We start from the raw sequence: 18,005 nt of genomic DNA on the forward strand, positions 1-18,005 counted from the left end.
TAATTCATATTACATTAAAAGTAAAATCTCTAAATATTTGTTATAAATTTTGCAGTTGAGTAATGCCTTTTTGTTTTAACCAAAGTCAAGACTTCCCAATTAGCCATTTTAAGTTCCTCTTTTGAGATTTTACCCAGGATTCCATTTTGCTAAGATCTTTTTAGACACAAAATTTGTAACATAATGCAATAGCTGCTTGTCCCAGCTTTTTGACATCTGAAAATTTCATCAACATTACGACAAAGCAGTATAATTGAAGAACACTACTGACTAGTTGTCAAGCATTTAGAATGCCACTGAAATATTCTTTATCTAGGTTTTCACATCTAGGCTTTTACAAAAGTCTTTTGTTATACCCTAGGCTGGGTATAACAATATGCAAGCAAGATGAAAGGATGATGATGGTGGTGAAGATGAGGATTAGCTAGTATTTTGTGTCAGGCACTGTTAAATTAAGTTTAGCCTAAAGCTGCCTGTATTAGTCTGTTTTCATGCTGCTGGTAAAGATATACCCGAGACTGGGTAATTTCAAAAGAAAGAGGTTTATTGGACTTACAATTCCACATGGATGGGAGGCTTCACAAACATGGTGAAAGGCAAGGAACAGCAGCAAGCCACGTCTTACATGGATGGCAACAGGCAAAAAGAGAGAGCTTGTGCAGGGAAACTCCCCCTTATAATAACCATCAGATCTCATGAGACTTACTCACTATCACAAGAACAGCACAGGAAAACCTGCCCCCACAGTTCAATTACCTCCCACTGGGTCCCTCCCACAACATGTGGGAATTCAAGATGAGATATGCATGGGGGCACAGACAAACCATATCATTCCACCCTTGGCCCCTCCCAAATCTCATGTTCTCACATTTCAAAATCAATCATGCCCTCCTAACAGTCCTCCAAAGTCTTAACTCATTTCTGCATTAACTCAAAAGTCCACAGTCCAAGGTCTCATCTGAGACAAGGCAAGTCCCTTCTGGCTATGAGCCAGTAAAATCAAAAGCAAGTTAGTTACCTCCTAGATATAATGGGGATACAGACATTGGGTAAATATAGCCATTCTAAATGGGAGAAATTGGTCAAAACTAAGGGGATACATCCCACATGCAAGTCTGAAATCCAGCAGAGCAGTCAAATCTTAAAGTTCCAAAATGATCTCCTTTGACTCCATGTCTCACATCCATACCATGCTGATGCAAGAGGTGAGTTTCCATAGTCTTGGGCAGCTCTGCCCCTGTGGCTCTGCAGGGTATAGCTTCCTTCCTGGCTACTTTCACAAACTGGTGTTGAGTGTCTGTGGCTTTTCCAGGCACATGGTGCAAGCTGTCAGTGGATCTACCATTCTGGGGTCTGGAGGATGGTGGCCCTCTTCTCACAGCTTTACTAGTAAGTCCCCAGTAGGGACTCTGTGTGGGGGTTCCAACCCAACATTTCCCTTCCACACTGCCCTAGCAGAAGTTTTCCATGAAAGCCCCACCCCTGCAGCATCCAGGCATTTCCATACATCTTCTGAAATCCAGGCAGATGTTCCCAAACTGCAAATCTTGACTTCTGTGCACTCTCATGCTCAACACTACATGGAAACTGCCAAGGCTTGGGGCTTACACCCTCTGAAGCCATGGCCCAAGCTCTATGTTGGCCCCTTTCAGCCACAGCTGGAGTGGTTAGGACACAGGGCACCACGTCCATAGCTGCACATAGCACGGGGACCCTGGGCCCACTTGGCCCATTAAACTACTTTTCACCCCAGGCATCCAGGCCTGTGATAGGAGAGGCTACCATGACACCTCTGACATGCCCTGGAGACATTTTCCCCATTGTCTTTGGGATTAACATTTGGTTCCTTGTTACTTATGCAAATTTCTGCAGCTGTCTTGAATTTCATCTCAGAAGATAAGATTTTCTTTTCTATCACATTGTCAGGCTGAAAATTTTCCAAATTTTTTTTTTTTTTTTTTTTTTTTTTTTAGACGGAGTCTCGCTTTGTCCCCCAGGCTGGAGTGCAGTGGCCAGATTTCAGCTCACTGCAAGCTCCGCCTCCCGGGTTGACGCCATTCTCCTGCCTCAGCCTCCCGAGTAGCTGGGACTACAGGCGCCCGCCACCTCACCCGGCTAGTTTTTTGTAGTTTTTTAGTAGAGACGGGGTTTCACCGTGTTAGCCAGGATGGTCTCGATCTCCTGACCTCGTGATCCACCCGTCTCGGCCTCCCAAAGTGCTGGGATTACAGGCTTGAGCCACCGCGCCCGGCCAATTTTCCAAATTTTTATGCTCTGTTTCCCTTTTAAAACTGAATGCCTTTCATAGCACCCAAGTCACCTCTTGAATGCTGTGTTGCTTGGAAATTTCTTCCGCCAGATACTCTAAATTATCTCTCTCAAGTTCAAAATTCCACAAATCACTAGGACAAGGGAAAAATGCCACCAGTCTCTTTGCTAAAACATAACAAGAGTCACTTTTGCTCCAGTTCACAACAAGGTCCTCATCTCCATCTGCACCTTAACCTGGACATCATTGTCCATATCAGTATGAGCATTTGGGCAAACCCATTTGACAGGTCTCTAGGAAGTTCCATAGTTTCCCACATTTTCCTGTCTTCTTCTGAACCCTCCATAGTGTTCCAACCCATGCCTGTTACCCAGTTCCAAAGTTGCCTCCATATTTTTGGGTATCTTTTCAGCAGCACCCCACTCCTGGTACCAATTTACTGTACAATTTCATGCTGCTGATTAAGACATATCCAAGACTGGGCAATGTACAAAAGAAAGAGATTTATTGGACTTACAGTTTCTACATGGCTGGGGAGGCTTCATAGTCATGGTGGAAAGCAAGGAGCAGCAAGTCATGTCTTGCATGGATGGCAGCAGGCAAAAAGAAAGAGAGCTTGTGCAAGAAAACTCCTCCTTTCAATAACCGTTAGATCTTAAGACTTACTCACTATCACTAGGACAGCATGAGACAAACCTGCCCCTATGATTCAATTACTTCCTGTCAGGTCCCTCCCACAACACATGGTAATTCAAGTTGAGATTTGGGTGAGGACACACCCAAACTATATCACTGCCTCCTTACATATTTCAAGTTCAGCCTAAAGACCTCTTTGTACATAGTGAACTGTAACCTAACTGGATGTGGAAAGAGACTATAACTTACTCTTGTGTCCATCACTTTGACTGGTTTCAGCCAATCAAAGGCAGCCAACTGTTCAAACCATGTTCAAATAAGGCAAACACCAAGCTGCAACCAATCCAGCTGTTTCTGTACCTCACTTCCACTTTCTGTACATCTCCTTTTTCTGTCCATAATTTTTTTTCAATGACAGTGCCTGTGCTGGAGTCTTTCTGAATCCATTCGGGTTTAGGGGCTGCCTGATTCCCAAATTGTTTTTCTCTCAATTAAATTTTATTAAATTTAATTTGATGTTTTTCTTTTAACAACACTATAAGTGCTTTATATGCATGTACTCTGCAGGAGGTACAATCATTAGCCCCCTTTTCTTTCTGAAGACTACACTAAAAAATTAAAAAGCATAAATAATTTACACAAAGCACAGTCAATAAATGATGGAGTTAGCATGTAGAAATGCTAAAGTCCATGTAAATATTAATTATCTTCTTCCTTCTGTCTGAGTCATCCATTATTCAGACAATTGTTTATTTCACTAATTTTCTACTTATGGGAGTTAAGCTTGTTTGCACATTTTTATCACTAACAAGCAATGACATTCCTGTATATCTATCTTTGTGTAGTTCTGGAATTAAATTTCTGGAAGTAGATTTCAGAGTCAAAGGTCCTGAAGGCCCATGATGATGGGTCAAGACATAATCCAAGCAATTTGAGAGGCCAAGGCGGGAGGATTGCTTGAGCTGAGGTGTTTGAGATCAGCCTGGGCAACATAGCAAGACCCTGTCTCTACAGAAATTTTTTTTTCAATAAATAAGCCAGATGTGGTGGTGTGTACCTGTAGGCCCAGCCGCTTATAAGGCTGAGGCAGGAGGACCACTTGAACCCAGGAATTCAAGACTGCAGTGAGCCATGATTGCACTACTACACTCTAGCCTGGGTGACAGAGCGAGATCTTATCTCTAAAAATAAATTGTTTTTTTTTTGTTTTTTTTTAGTTCATGAATTTTAAAATTTGAATATGGCTAGTTTGTGCTTTAGCTTTTATTTTCAAATTTTTGTTTATTTATTTACTTCTTTTTTTGAAACAGGGTCTTTGTTAGCACGCTGGACTGCAGTGGCACAAACATGACTCACTGCAGCCTCAACTTCCAGACTCAAGTGATCCTCCTGCCTCAGCCTCCCTTGTAGCCAAAACCTCAGGTGGGTCCAACCACATCTAGCTAATTTTTTGATTTTTTGGTAGAGACAAGGTTTCACCATGTTGTCCAGGTTGGTCTTGAATCCCTGGGCTCAAGCGGTCCTCCTGCCTCAGCCTCCCAAAGTGTTGAATTACAGACGTGCACCACCACACCCAGCCCATGTGCAATAACTTTTTTTTTTTTTTGAGATAGAGTCTCCTTCTGTCACCCAGGCAGGAGTGCAGTGGCACGATCTTGGCTCACTGCCACCTCTGCCTCCCGGGTTCAAGTGATTCTCCTGCCTCAGCCTCCCAAGTAGCTGGGACTACAGGCACCGGCCACCACACCTGGCTAATTTTTGTATTTTTAGTAGAGATGGGGTTTCACCATATTGACTAGGCTGGTCTCAAACTCCTGACCATGTGATCTGCCCACCTCAGCCTTCCAAAGTGCTGGGATTACAGGTGTGAGCCACCACACCCAGCCGTGCAATAACTTCTGTAATTAAAAACATTAGGACCAGGTGCAGTGGCTCACATCTATAATCCCAGCACTTTGGGAGGCCAAGAAGGGTAGGTCACTAGAGGTCAGGTGTTCGAGACCAGCCTGGCCAATGTGGTGAAACCCTGTCTCTAATAAAAATACAAAAATTAGCTGGGAGTGTTGGTGCTTGCCTATAGTCCCAGGTACTCAGGAGGCTGAGGCAGGAGAATCACTTGAACCCAGCAGGTGGAGGTTGCAGTAAGCCGAGATCATGCCATTGCACTCCAGTGTGGGTGACAAGAGCAAAACTCCATCTCAAAAAAAAAATTACAAATTTTGAGAATTGTATAGAACATACGTTATGTGTGTCCTTAGATTCCTTCAGATGTATCAGCTCCTGGATCCCCAGTTGTGAACTTTGCCTTAGGTGCCACCAGTTCTTGTTGGGCCCTTGTTGCACCCCTTGGGGTTGACCAGTCAAATTCCTAAAAAGACCTTCTTCTTTGCTGCTACTGGAGAGTCAAGCCAACTATCCTTCCACCTCAAGTTTCTGGCTTCTCCAACCATTTCTGGACTTGGATGAGTGGCTGCAGAAGGGATCAGATGGTGCAACCTTAACATGTCAGTTTAACCTTCTGGGTACACACTTGCACTAACAGGAAACAGGAAGGTAGGGTGGTGCACAGCATGCAGATAAATGCTCTTGCCTTCCTTTTCAACTATGTACAGCCTATCCAGCAACAGCCCACATAGCTGAGTGGACCTCCTTGACTGCTTTGACCATTATAGCAATGCAACACTCTGCATTCCTTTCCATTGCCCTATCTCTCACTTCTGTTTTTTGTTTGTTTGTTTGTTTGGTCTCTGGTAGTTTTCTGGCTCATCTGAGAAAATAAAGTTTATGAAAATGTTTTGTAAATTATACATCATTTTGAAAAGGGAAAGTATTTTGATTACTGTGATTTTTGTTATTTTCAGGAATACTTAGGGGTAGATAGCCAGAATTTCATTTGGAAAAAAATAATTAAGATGGCCCCTATTTAAATTTTACTACTCTTTATCAGTCTGAGGAGTTTGAAACATTTTTTATCTTTCCGATTCTGTCTGCCTTCGGGGAGGTGTAGTCAATTATAAGCTTCATAGAAATACCAGCAGTACATTTCAGCGTGCTCCTAAAGAGGGCACGTTGGAATAAGGAGGAAGATCATGTGCTTGCATACTCTAGTGGACTCAGATCCAGCAGGATGCATACCCTAGCATGCAGTTCTATGGTGAGATTAGAATATGAAAGGAGAAGGAAGTAGGATGAAAGACAACTAGGATGAAAGAAAAATCAAGGACTTTCTGACCCTGCCCTACTTTCAAAGAATTATCTTCTGTTTTACCAGATGTTACCTTTTCCAGTTTCATAGACACACACATACACAACCAACATTTCCGGAAGCCTAAATCATCATCTCCTTCTTCTGTGTTCCCTTATGGCACCCACTTCTTTCCATACTCTGCTGTCATTGCTTACTTAATTATCTGCCTTTGTGGCTGGACTGTAAACTGTAGAAGACATGGAAGTTGTCAGTTCTACTCCCTGTCATATTCTTGGCACTTAACATATTGCAGGATTAAAAAAAACATTTCTTGAATGGTTAATTAAAGAAAGAATGAATGAAAAATGAAGATGAAATGACAACTGTCTGCCTTTGGTTATGTGCTTTTAGTTGTATATACATAAACCCAGTCACAAACTTCAGCTTAAAACAAAGTAGATATCTAGTAAATATATGTTGACTAATTGATGAAACAATTAAACATTTAAATAAAAACATCTAATTATTGGCTTCTAACAACAGGATTCAAGGTTTTCTAAAATGTTCTCATTTACATTCAGGGAACACAGGCATATATACAGAATTATTGCTTACTGCTAGAAAGAGAGATGATTCTTAAGGCTGCTCTATTAGATTGAAGAAATGCAGAAGAATGTTGAAGACTTGAACCATCATCTGCCTCTTATAGTGAGACATAAGTAATACAGGGTAGTCACAGGAGAATAGAAAATTCCAGGCAGCAGTGCCGCATTTATGACAGCGGCAGGCCTTCCAGAGCAGCCACTGCCATCACGCTGGCTGCAGCAGGGAGGCGCAGGCGATGGCGGCAGGAGAAGCTGCGGGAGTAGCAGTGGCGATGGTCGGAATCCTGTGCCCTGCACCCCCGAGGCAGCCGACTGCACCGCCCCCAACATTGCGTGACTGGGCAGGACCAGCTAGCAGGCCCAGAGCCTCCACAGCTCCGGGCCCTGGCCCCATGTTGCTGCTCTCACCAACCAGTACTGCGGGATGGGTGCGGGAAGGGTGCGGGCAGGAGGTGGACAGTCTCCAGAGCCTGCCCCTGGGAGCCTCCTGGAGCCCGCCACCCCGGCAGCTGCCACGATGGAGTCGGGCTGAGCTGCCAGCCGGTAGGAGAGTAGCACGGTATGGCACGGAGGAACTTGCAGAAAGGGGCCCAGCAAGGACCTGGAGCCCCGGCTCCAGACTGCAAGGAGGTGTGGCCTGGGCTACACACTCCATGGAGCTGGCGGGAAACAGGGACAAGTGGGAACCTTGCCCCTTCTGAGTTGGCAGAGCGGGAGCTCCACCGGTGCAGCTGCAGCCTCCCTGTCACGGCTCAGGACCCGGGCATCTCTGTGCTCTTGGGGGCCCAGGAAGGGAGCAGGCACTTCCCCCTGCGGGCTCGAAAGTGCCTGCTCCCACTCCCTGGCTTCTCCCCGCTATCATTGCCCACTCCAATCTCAGAGCAAAGTCAAGGCTGAGCCTGGGCACTATCACAGCCTGGCCAGATATGCACACACTCGGGGTAGCACTGACATGCAAGACGCCTGCCGGCTTGGCCCCCTCAGAACTTTGGGCACCAACAAGCGTGGAAGGGAGGCTAAGGGGGTGCTGAGAACAGCTAGTGCTGGCCTTCAGGCTCCCCTTAGCATGAATAGCCTGGGTGTCATGAACAGTGGCAGGAGGCAGACAGTTTCCTGGTTGAAGGAGGCAGGTCCCTAGTGAAGCCCCACCTTCAAGTCAGGGAGGGCCTGAAGCCTGGGGGCTGGGCCACCAGACCCCCAGACCAGAGGGGGAGCTTGTGGTGCTTTTCCCTGGGCCAACCCATGGCTGCCCATGGATCAATCAGCACCTACTTCCTCCCTTCTGAGACCAATAAACACCCCCTCCCTTGACTTGAGCAGAGGACAGAGAGGATAGAGAAGCAATGGGGAGATGATGGGATAACCAGCTGCAGAGAAGAACTACCTTCTCTGCTGAGAGCTGGACACTCACCAGGATGACCTGCGTAGCAGAGAGGAGCTACCTTCTCTGCTGTGAACTGAAGAAACGATGGGACAACCAACTGCAGAGAGGAGATACCCTCTCTACTGAGAGCTGCACAGTTGTTGGGACACCCTGCCTATGGAGAGGAGCTGCCCACTGTGGGCCCTCTGAGCTGTTCCATTGCTCAATAAAGTTCCTCTTCATCTTGCTCACCCTCCACTTCTCTGTGAACCTCATTCTTCCTGGGTGCAGAACACGAACTCGGCACCTGCTGAATGGTGAGGTTGAAAGATCTATAACACAAACAGGGTTGAAACATGCTCCTTGCTCACCATGTTGGGGGTGAAGAGTAGAAGAGAAGAGCTGTGGCCCTTCAGGGATCTCAGACCTGGGAGCTCCCTGGTCCAGGGCTGTGACTCCATCTTTGGGGCCCCCTGCAGTTCCTCGCATCTCCAAACTTCAGGGTGCCACCATATTCCCCAGTGCCAGCCAGCAAAGCTGCTTGTGGTGCACCTGTTCCAGCCGCAGCTTCACCAAGAGCTGGTGTCCATGCCAGCACCTGGAGCTGCCCACCCCACAGCATCAGCCAGCATGTCTGACTGCAACAGCCAGACCACAAGCTGCTCACACACCCCTCACTGCTCTGTGCCTGACTCTCCCTTGGCAGGCATGGGATCCAGGCCAGTAGCAGAAGCCAAGTCCAGCCTGCCAGGTCGAGTGAACGGAACAAGCCCAGAGAACCCAAGCAAACCTCGGGCAAATGCACCTCCAGCCACAGAGATTTCCAGCCAGAAAAGTGACACCCCAAAAATCCCATAAAAACACGACTAGCAAAAGGAAACTGTTGAAATAGCTGCACAAGCTGGGGCTGAAAAAGACCCTGAAAAAGAGTTTGTGGACCAAGCTGGCTAAGACCGACTAGATCCAGCGTGGTGCTGGATTTGACCTAGGTTTCTTCTAGAATGTCATTATATGCTCATTAACATACTAACACTCATGGGCACCATGACAGTTTGGGGAACACCCACATTTGGTGTAAAAATGGGTGGCATCACAGTTCTGAGAAATCCCCACTTTTTCCAGGAATCTTTACCAATATTCTACCCCTTGATTAAAGAAAGCCATAAAAGTAGCAGCTGCAAATGCCTTTGCATATGAATCTTGAGTGTGCCTGTACTCCCCTTTCTTGAATATGCACTTTTCACTTTGCTATAAATATCTGTACTTTCCCTATTTTCTGACTCATCCTTGAATTCCTTCTCACAATGATGTCAAGAGCCTGGACAACAGCTGGGGTCAAGGTCCTACCAGTGTTTGGGGACCTCCCCCAGCCCACTGGTATCAAGAGTCAAAGAGGATATTATGGTTTGGGGTCCACTCCATTTTATACAGAGAGAATACCCCATGACAACTCTTCATATCCTGGACTCTGCCCTTCTCAGTATGGAAATGCTACTCCAAGCATCCCAGGTTGAGTCAATCCTTTTTCCCTACACTACAAGATAAATAAAACTCTGGATTAAGTCAATGTTTTCTTTGATTTTGTTTGTCTGTTCCTTAAGATTGTCTGGCTTATTGCATTTACGACAGTCACATGGGAGAGTAAGATTTACAGAGATAAACCATCTTTTCTTCTTCTTGGTCATTTGAAGCCAAATTATTTTTAAAAGATCATAGGTCCTTTGAGGCTCATAGGATTATCCCAAGTGCCAGATTTCCTCCTTATTTTACATAGAAGGAACAATTTTCTACAATGGGCATTTAAATTTCATGGTTCTCAGGGCTTTTCTAATACCAGGAAAGATCCCTGCTGGCAGCCTTATTAGCATCTCTGCCTCTTGATTTTTATTTAATTCCTTTTAATATTCTATCATGATGCTGACAGACATTATAGAACTGAGGGCAACAGAATGAGGACAATATTTTACTACATAATTAAGACTGCAGTGAGTTAATAAACTGCTCATAATGTGCTTTGAGATCATATCCGAAGCATTTTTTTAAAAACAAAACAAAAAAGACAACAGCAAGGTATCACTTGAATTGTGGTTAATAAGGAAGGACAGAGTGTCAGCATAAATGACCCAAATAGTATTTCTACTAAAATGATAGATTAGTGTCTGGCTTTCTTTTTTTTTTTTCCTTGTTTTCTTTTTCTTTGAGACAGAGTCTTGCTCTGTTGCCTGGGAGTGCAGTGACATGATCTCAGTTCACCATAACCTCACCCTCCCAAGTAGCTGGGACTGCAAGCACTTGCCACCATGGTCAGCTGATTTTAAACTTTTTTTGTAGAGATGGGTCTCCCTATATTGTCCAGGCTGGTCTCAAACTTCTGGACTCAAGCTATCCTCCCACCTCAGCCTCCCAAATTGTTGGGATAACAGGCATGAGCCACTGTGCCCAGCAGCATCTGGATTTCATATTTGTATTTACAAAGAAATAAAATGGCATTCCAATGGCAAAACAGGCAATTGGAAAAATTGTCCTCTTTTCCAAGACTTTGAGAAGCGAAAGGTATTAGAGAATATGGGAGTGAAAGTAAAACAAAACAAACAGTTTATGTAGCATTAAAATGTTGGCATAGATCAACAAAGTATCTCATACTAGGAATTATTTATTTTCAACTTTTAAATCATATTTATGATATATACACCATCTCATTGTCATTTAAAAAATTTCTGGGAACAATGTCCTTACCTTAACAGAAAAGTTGGAGTTACCCAACTTCTTATGCTTGACACTTCACTCTTTCCAATCTGTCTCACCTCTTTGACCAAAGGTGTTCAAAATCCATGTTTCTCAAATTTATGGGAAACATGGATCACCTGGAGATCTGGTTAAAATGCAGATTCAGTAGGTGGGGCCTGGGAATCTGCATTTCTAACAAATCCCAAGTGCTGCTGATGCTCTGCTCCAGGACCTATACCACCACTTGTGAGACAGAGCATCCTAAGAAGATTAGCATCCCATGCAGTCACAGAAGATTTAGACTGCTTAATCCAATACACATTTAATGAGATGCTTCATTGTTCTTGTGCTAATTGATAAGTAGGCAGAAATAGTCAGGGATTTAAAGCCTCCATTTGATTTTCACAAAGTCAAGCCAAGCCCTTCTAGAGCTGATTTAAGAGCAAAAACTAGGAGACTTGTAAAGGGCCCTCTAGAGATCCTGGAATCAGTAAGTTAGGGCATGATCTCTTCATCTTTTGGGGGGTGTTGCTCACCCTTTTAAGAATAACTTTAGAAATACAGGTATTCTCCCCAGAAAACTTATACATAGCAACCAAGTAATTTTGTATGTATCTGTTCTTAAACTCTTGAAAGTCCACATAAGAAGATTGTTCAAAGATACCGATTTAAAATACCCTGACCTGGGAGTGTCCCAGGAGCTAGAGAAAACAAAGAAACAAAGACATCATTAAACTCTCAATGGGATATTAGACAGTTTCTTGTAGTAGAATTAAGCTAATTACCTAAAAGCATGGATGAAGAAAAAAAAAAAGTAAAAGTGGGAGCAGGAATAGACTTTGAGACTTCGTGACAAAAGTCATGGGAAATTTTCTATCCCAAAGAAGATCAGAAGCAAGAGAAGAAAAACAAAAATTTGTCTCAAAACATCTTACCTTTTACATCTGGTCTGACTATCCTGCCTCAGTCTCTCAGTAACTGATCTCTGGGCAGCTAGGCTCTGAATGTCCAGGGACACTTGCAAAAATGTAGATTCCTGGACCATGCCCCAGATCAAGAAATCTTGGGACACAGAGTTCAGACATTCTTGCAATTTAAACATTTGCAATTTATAAACTCCCCAAGTGATTCTCATGCACATTAAGTTTGAGGTGGTCCTCAAACTCTCCTCAGATTACATTAATGAAAGTAAGACACCTCCTCCCCCAATTCAAAGATCAAAATTATATTCCTTTATAGGTTACCTATAAAATGATTCTGAGAATAGTGATCTAAAATATTTTGCATTGTGCTCATAATTAGAATAGACTTTTAAATTCAGCAATCTTGGGGAAATTTAAATCTGTTTCCTGCCCTGCTTCAACTCCTCATGCCTTTCTTTCTCTTCTCCTAGAAGAAGGCTCACTAATTGTCCTCTTCCCCTTCCCTTTTCTGGGACTTCACATATAAATTAACTATAATATAGATTATGTAGCACAGGAACTTTGCTAGATAGAATAAATGAATGGATAATAAAGGAAATGTCTAAATGATACATACAGATATTACTTGGATGTAGCTAAGCCTATAAATACAGGTATATGGATTTTGTGTCTATGAAAGCCAAAATCTGTGGTTCTCAACCCTGGCTGCATATTACACTTCACAAAATCTCAGAGTCTTAATCTCAGTCCCTAAAGTTTCTAATTAGGAAGGTTGGAATAAGATGATTATGGTTAAGAGTTGGAGCCTAAGTGTCTTTATCTAAAATGGAAAAAGAAAACCACCATTAATGAACCTAATAATCAATAAAAATACAAACAGTAAACATATATTGAGTTTTTACTACGAAAATGGTGATAAATGTCTTATAGGCAGTAGCTCATTCAGTCTTTACAGCATCTCCTTGAAGTAGGAACTATGAGGAATACCATGTTTACCACTAAAGCTCATAAAAGTCAGGAACTGTCTCAAGGTCACAACTGTGAAATGTAGAGCTCTCCCTGGAACTCTACATCTGATGCAGGAGCCCGTACTAAACAAAAATCTCTGCTTTCTTGTATGTATCTATGATTAAAAACCATTGATATGGATGCACGTTTGTGTATATATGTGTGATATATACATATACCTGTGTGTTGGAGACAAAGAATCTGTGTGTGTGTGTGTGTGTGTGTGTGTGCATGTGTGTGTGTGTGCGTGTGTGAGTGTGTGTATCCTGATACAGAGGCAATTTTGCAGCTCAGGACACTCTTAGGGAGGAGAAGTGTCCCATCTGGGCTGTGCAAGTCCAAAGAACTATGTGAGAGCAATAGTTCTCTGATGAGACAAGGAGAGAAGTCAAGAGGAAGTGAAATGAGAAGAGGAAGCAACCTAGGAGGTTCCCTGATATAAACAAATTGGCTGTTTCACTGAAGGTCTACTCTACTCCTTATTCCCCCTGCTGATGGAAAGCTGCCACTTCGTGTATTACATTCTTCTCAGCCCTCTCTGGATACTCTGGAAAGGTGAAATAAAGACCAGCCAGGTTAAAATGAAAAGGAGAAGGGAAATAGTGGATAGAACAGCCAAAGTCACTTGACAACTAGCTAATTGGTGCTAAAAGCAGAGCGCTTTCTCCCTAGAAAAACGTGCATACTCAAGAAAAATTGCAGAAGATTTTTAAGGGCTTCAACATTACACTGGGTCACCCTGGTCTGGGTGATCCATAAGTCCTTTGGATGCCCAGCAAAGTTAGACTTGGTCAACATAATGTAGCAGAAACCATACCTATCTTTTAGTTCCAATTCTGTCTTCCTATTATAAATAAGAAAACTGACCCAGAGAGGTTAAGTGGCTCACCTGTTGCTGCAGAGCTGCTTAATGACAGCCAAGTGTGGAAGGTGGGTCTTTTGCCCCTTTTACCAACCACATTCTACTAGGCTCTTATTCCAATATGTCTGGTGTCCTTATAAGAAGAAGAGGGGAGACACAGAGATAGAGGCTCACAAGTAGAGACAGCCATGTGATGATAAAGGAAGAAATTGTAGTGATGTATTGACAAACCAAAAACACCAAGGATTTCTGGCAATACAAGAAACTCAAAGAAATGCATGAAACAGTTGCCTTTACAGAGAACACAGCACTGTCAACACCTTGATTTCAGGCTTTTATCTTCCAGATCTGTGAGAGAACAGATTTATGTTGTTTTAAGCCATCCAGGTTGTGGTAATCTGTTATGGCGGCTACAGAAAATAAATATATCCAGCCTACAGTCTGGGCTACGGCAAGAAACCCTGCTCTGATCTGCAATCTCTAGTTCTGTAGTAGAGCGCTTTGTTCCCTAAACAGCTAAGGCAAGTGGAGTGAATGAAGGGCCACTGGGAGCCTTGAACATGGAGTTCCAATGATTGAATTTCCTATATGAAATTAATCCGCACTAAACCATCTCCAATAATTTAAGTGCCTATTTCCAGCATGCGTGTTTTCTAATCTAAGCCTTTTTCAAATACTGTTTTAAGTTGTTTACAGCAGGAAACAGCCTCGGAGATGCTGAGATTTGCATATAGAAGGACTTTTGGGAAGTGCTTACTGTAACAATACCTGTGAGTTACTAGGGAAACCAGGTTGGGCAGAAGAGGAGGTTGAACCACAAGGGAATTGCAACAGAGGTGCCAGCTGATCCTATAGGGAGATCTAGAGCTGGAATGGCCCTTTGGAGTCACCCCAACTTAGGCAAAGAGATAAGGTTTTTGTATCCCCACAGATCAGCTATTTTATGTAGGCTGCAGGTAGGGAGGAGCCATAGCTTTTGGGCAAGATGGGGTCCTTTAGTTACAAGCAATTCCTGGTTATAGACACAGCTGTGAACAACCAGGGGAAATGAGTGCCTGGGTCCTAAGGAGGGATCTCAAGGGTGGACCACAGCATCTGCTACGTGTATGGATGGAAGTCTTTCTGCCTAATTATCATCTGTTATTAGAATGTGGCCATAAGAGATTCCACACCTGAACTAGAATTGCCTTACTCTGGGAAATAATCCATTGGGTGCTCTCAAATCATATCTAGTAGCAGGTCTGAGAGGTCTCAGCCCTGCATTCTTATGTCTTTCCTTCTTTCACCCACACATTTTCCATCTCCACCCATTGCAACGTCTCTTAAAATCTCCATTTTAGGATGGCATCTGATCACATGTGGACAATAATTTCGTCTCTTTTTCTACTTACCCAAGGACAGTGAGGATAATCATTTAAGGGCTTGGAAATTGCCATTCATTTACTTGTTCACTTATTTACTCACTTGTCAGCCACCATACATTTTTAATACCTACTTTCTTTATACTATACTAAGCATTGAATATAAAAAAATGAAAGAAGAGATTGTAAAAGGCCTTACTCATGACGATGAGGAGTTGAATTTTATCGAGACACAAAGACACTTAGAAGGATTATGGGCATTACTGTGACTTGAATAAATTTGTGTTATTAAAGGAGCCTTTGTGGGTGGTAGAGAGGATGCACTGCAGGAAGGTCCCATAATACAAGGATGCAACTTGCAGGTAGAGAATTTAAACACGGGTTGAGTCACTCTTCAAACTTCAGCTGAGTTACCATCTTCTGTCCTTCTCTAAGATCCACTTTGCTGTCCAAGTTAGCAACGTTGCAAGGAGTAAGTCGACAGCCTGCTTGGGTAGAGGGACTCACATCCTCCTCCTAAGCTACCAGCAACCCCTGGGGCCCAGCCACATGCCTTTGTGTATGCAAACACACCACATATGTGACCTCAGGTCACAAACACTCAGTGTAAAGCCCACAGCTGTCCACATAGACTGGATGCCTCTAAAAAAACGAGCCCCCAAAGGATGCATCATTCCATTTTGGCTTTTTCCTCAACAGCCTCAATAGCTTTGGGCCCGTCCCTAATAGGTAAAGTAAATCTCTCAGTGGGTGGGATTTCCACATTAAATACACGTTATAGATCTAAGTGTATGACCTAGCAACAGAGACTGTATCCCAAAGAAACAAAAGCAGGATAATTTTTTTTCTAATTAGCCAACTATAGACTGGAAAATAGAAGAGAAAATATCATATTAATAATCATTATTTTAAGGTAATAGCTTATGTTCTTTAATGTAGTTCCAATATAAATGTCACTGTAAGAAATTATATTTCATTTCAATACTAACAAATCAGGTACTTAGTGTGCTGGGGGAGAAATGATTGGAGCTACTTTAAAGCTGCACTAACCAGAGAAACTGCAAAAATATTTATATTCTTATAAAGGAAGGAAAGAATGCCCCTCACGGGTGTATTTAAGTATCCTCCATCTTTTGGATAAATGGTAATACTAAACAAAAAATGGAAAGATGACCTTAGAATAATAACCTCAAGACTCAACTGGGACTCAGCTTCCCAATGTACAAAAAGCATTTGCAATATGTTCAGGATGGAAATTTCTATGCTGCTTTATAGCTCATAGACTGCATTATGTACCTCATACAAAAATCACCAAAACACTCAACTCCGGACTGGCTTCCTTCCCATGGGGTGGGCCCTCCCATATGTAAACTTACTCACCATCCCCTTGCTTACTGCCTGTGATTCTGCTCAGTTACTCAACAATGTTTGTAAGGACAGGAAAACAAAGAGAAGGAGAAAACTAACACATTCGGAGAGGTGTTTTATATGGAGAATGGGATTGTTAAACCAAAACTAGGTCTGGCACTATTAGGGCTTTCTCTAGCCAGTTCTCCCTCCATTCTTCCTTCTAGTAACCCCATGAAAAAGCCATTTGGAAAATTTCACAGGATAAATGCTGTGCCAATACCTGAAGGCCATCCATTGGGCAAGCCCTTACATTCTTTGTCCTCTCCAACAGCTTCTATGTACACTGCATGGTAGAGAGTTGGTGAGGGCCTGGACCGACGAGTCATTTAGTTTCAAACAGCTCCAGAGGACTCTGAGTTTCCAGCTCTGAGTTTCCAATGCCATCACTGATACTTATGTGACTAGAAGCTGTTAGTTTGAATTGGTGCTTGGAGAAACAAACTCAATGAAAGTCATAAAGCCAATAAATCTCTGAAGAGTCACATGGAGTTGTCCTTAAAACAAATGACAGGCCCCTTCCCATCAAGACACATACACAGAGAGAGATAAAACCTATGTCCATAAGGCCTTAAAGTTACAATATTTCAAGCTTTTTTTTTTTTTCCAATCTTATGTTTTGAATGACAAGGGAGTGAACAGATTCCTGATTATATAACCTCCACGTACATTCACATATATGTTTTCTTTTAGTCCTTATGAAATCTTGTATGGTAGGATAAAAGGAGTCCTTATTAAAATCTGCATTTCATATATGAAAAAAAATAGGTTCCTAGAAGTAAGTAGCTTTCAATACTGCTGGTAAGTGAAAGAGTGAGATCTCTTGATGACCAATCTCATGCTCATCCAATGATTTCAGCTCTTCTTATTCTTCATTTACATTAATGTGGGTGAATAGGATTAATTCAGTCTAAGAATTTATTAATTCAGTAACAAAACAATTATTTGAAGTAAGTCTTTAGACTAAGTGGCTATTTGACAGAATTAATAGTCAAAATGGGTGGTTTGGTAGCCCTGAGTTAAAAAAAATCTTCGACCATGTGAGAAGTTAGATAATGTGCATCGTCTGTCACACCCTGTACTCTCCTCGGTAACTAACAGATTTCTACAAGCTCGGGATTGCCTAGGTGCCAAGTGCTTCCTAGCTGTTCCAGGAGACTATCAAAGCTAACACAATGAGCTCAATGCTGGTGAGGTCCAGGTATTCTTGGGGTTGAATGGAAGTCACTGAGGAGCAGTCTGTCAGCTTGCCTAAGAAATTTACAAGAGTCTATTACCCTGGCACTGTCCAAATATCCTTTATTTATGCTTCTCTATGGGGGAGTGGGAAAAGCAGCCAGAACAGCCTGCTGTAGCAGCTATCCAGCTGCTCATGCAGTTAATATAGCTGTAGAAAGAATGTGATTTATACAAGAGCACTTTCTCTCAACACTAGCATATGAGTCCGAAACCCACTCATTCTGGGAGACCCACGCCGTGCACACACTTTTGTGTGCTCTGGAGACAGCAGGATAACAAAGAGAGCTACAGATTTAGATGGGCACAGAAGATGGAAACACAATAGATATATGTACCAACAATATCTACAGACTGACCTATGCTCTTTATGATGTACATAGAACTAGTCCACTTACTGCAGAAGGCAAGAATTTTGTGC

At 42.9% G+C, this 18,005-nt stretch overlaps 1 protein-coding gene across 1 annotated transcript in view; it reads right to left on the bottom strand.

Annotated features, from left to right (window-relative positions):
- The window catches only part of LOC108515225 (cytosolic carboxypeptidase 4-like), a 569,984-nt gene that overhangs the window by 345,760 nt on the left and 206,219 nt on the right, over nucleotides 1-18,005 (bottom strand). The gene's annotated exons all lie outside the window — the stretch shown is intronic.

This window comes from Rhinopithecus bieti, unplaced genomic scaffold, assembly GCF_001698545.2.
Source record: "Rhinopithecus bieti isolate Rb0 unplaced genomic scaffold, ASM169854v2 scaffold_34886, whole genome shotgun sequence".
NCBI classification, from domain to species: domain Eukaryota; kingdom Metazoa; phylum Chordata; class Mammalia; order Primates; family Cercopithecidae; genus Rhinopithecus; species Rhinopithecus bieti.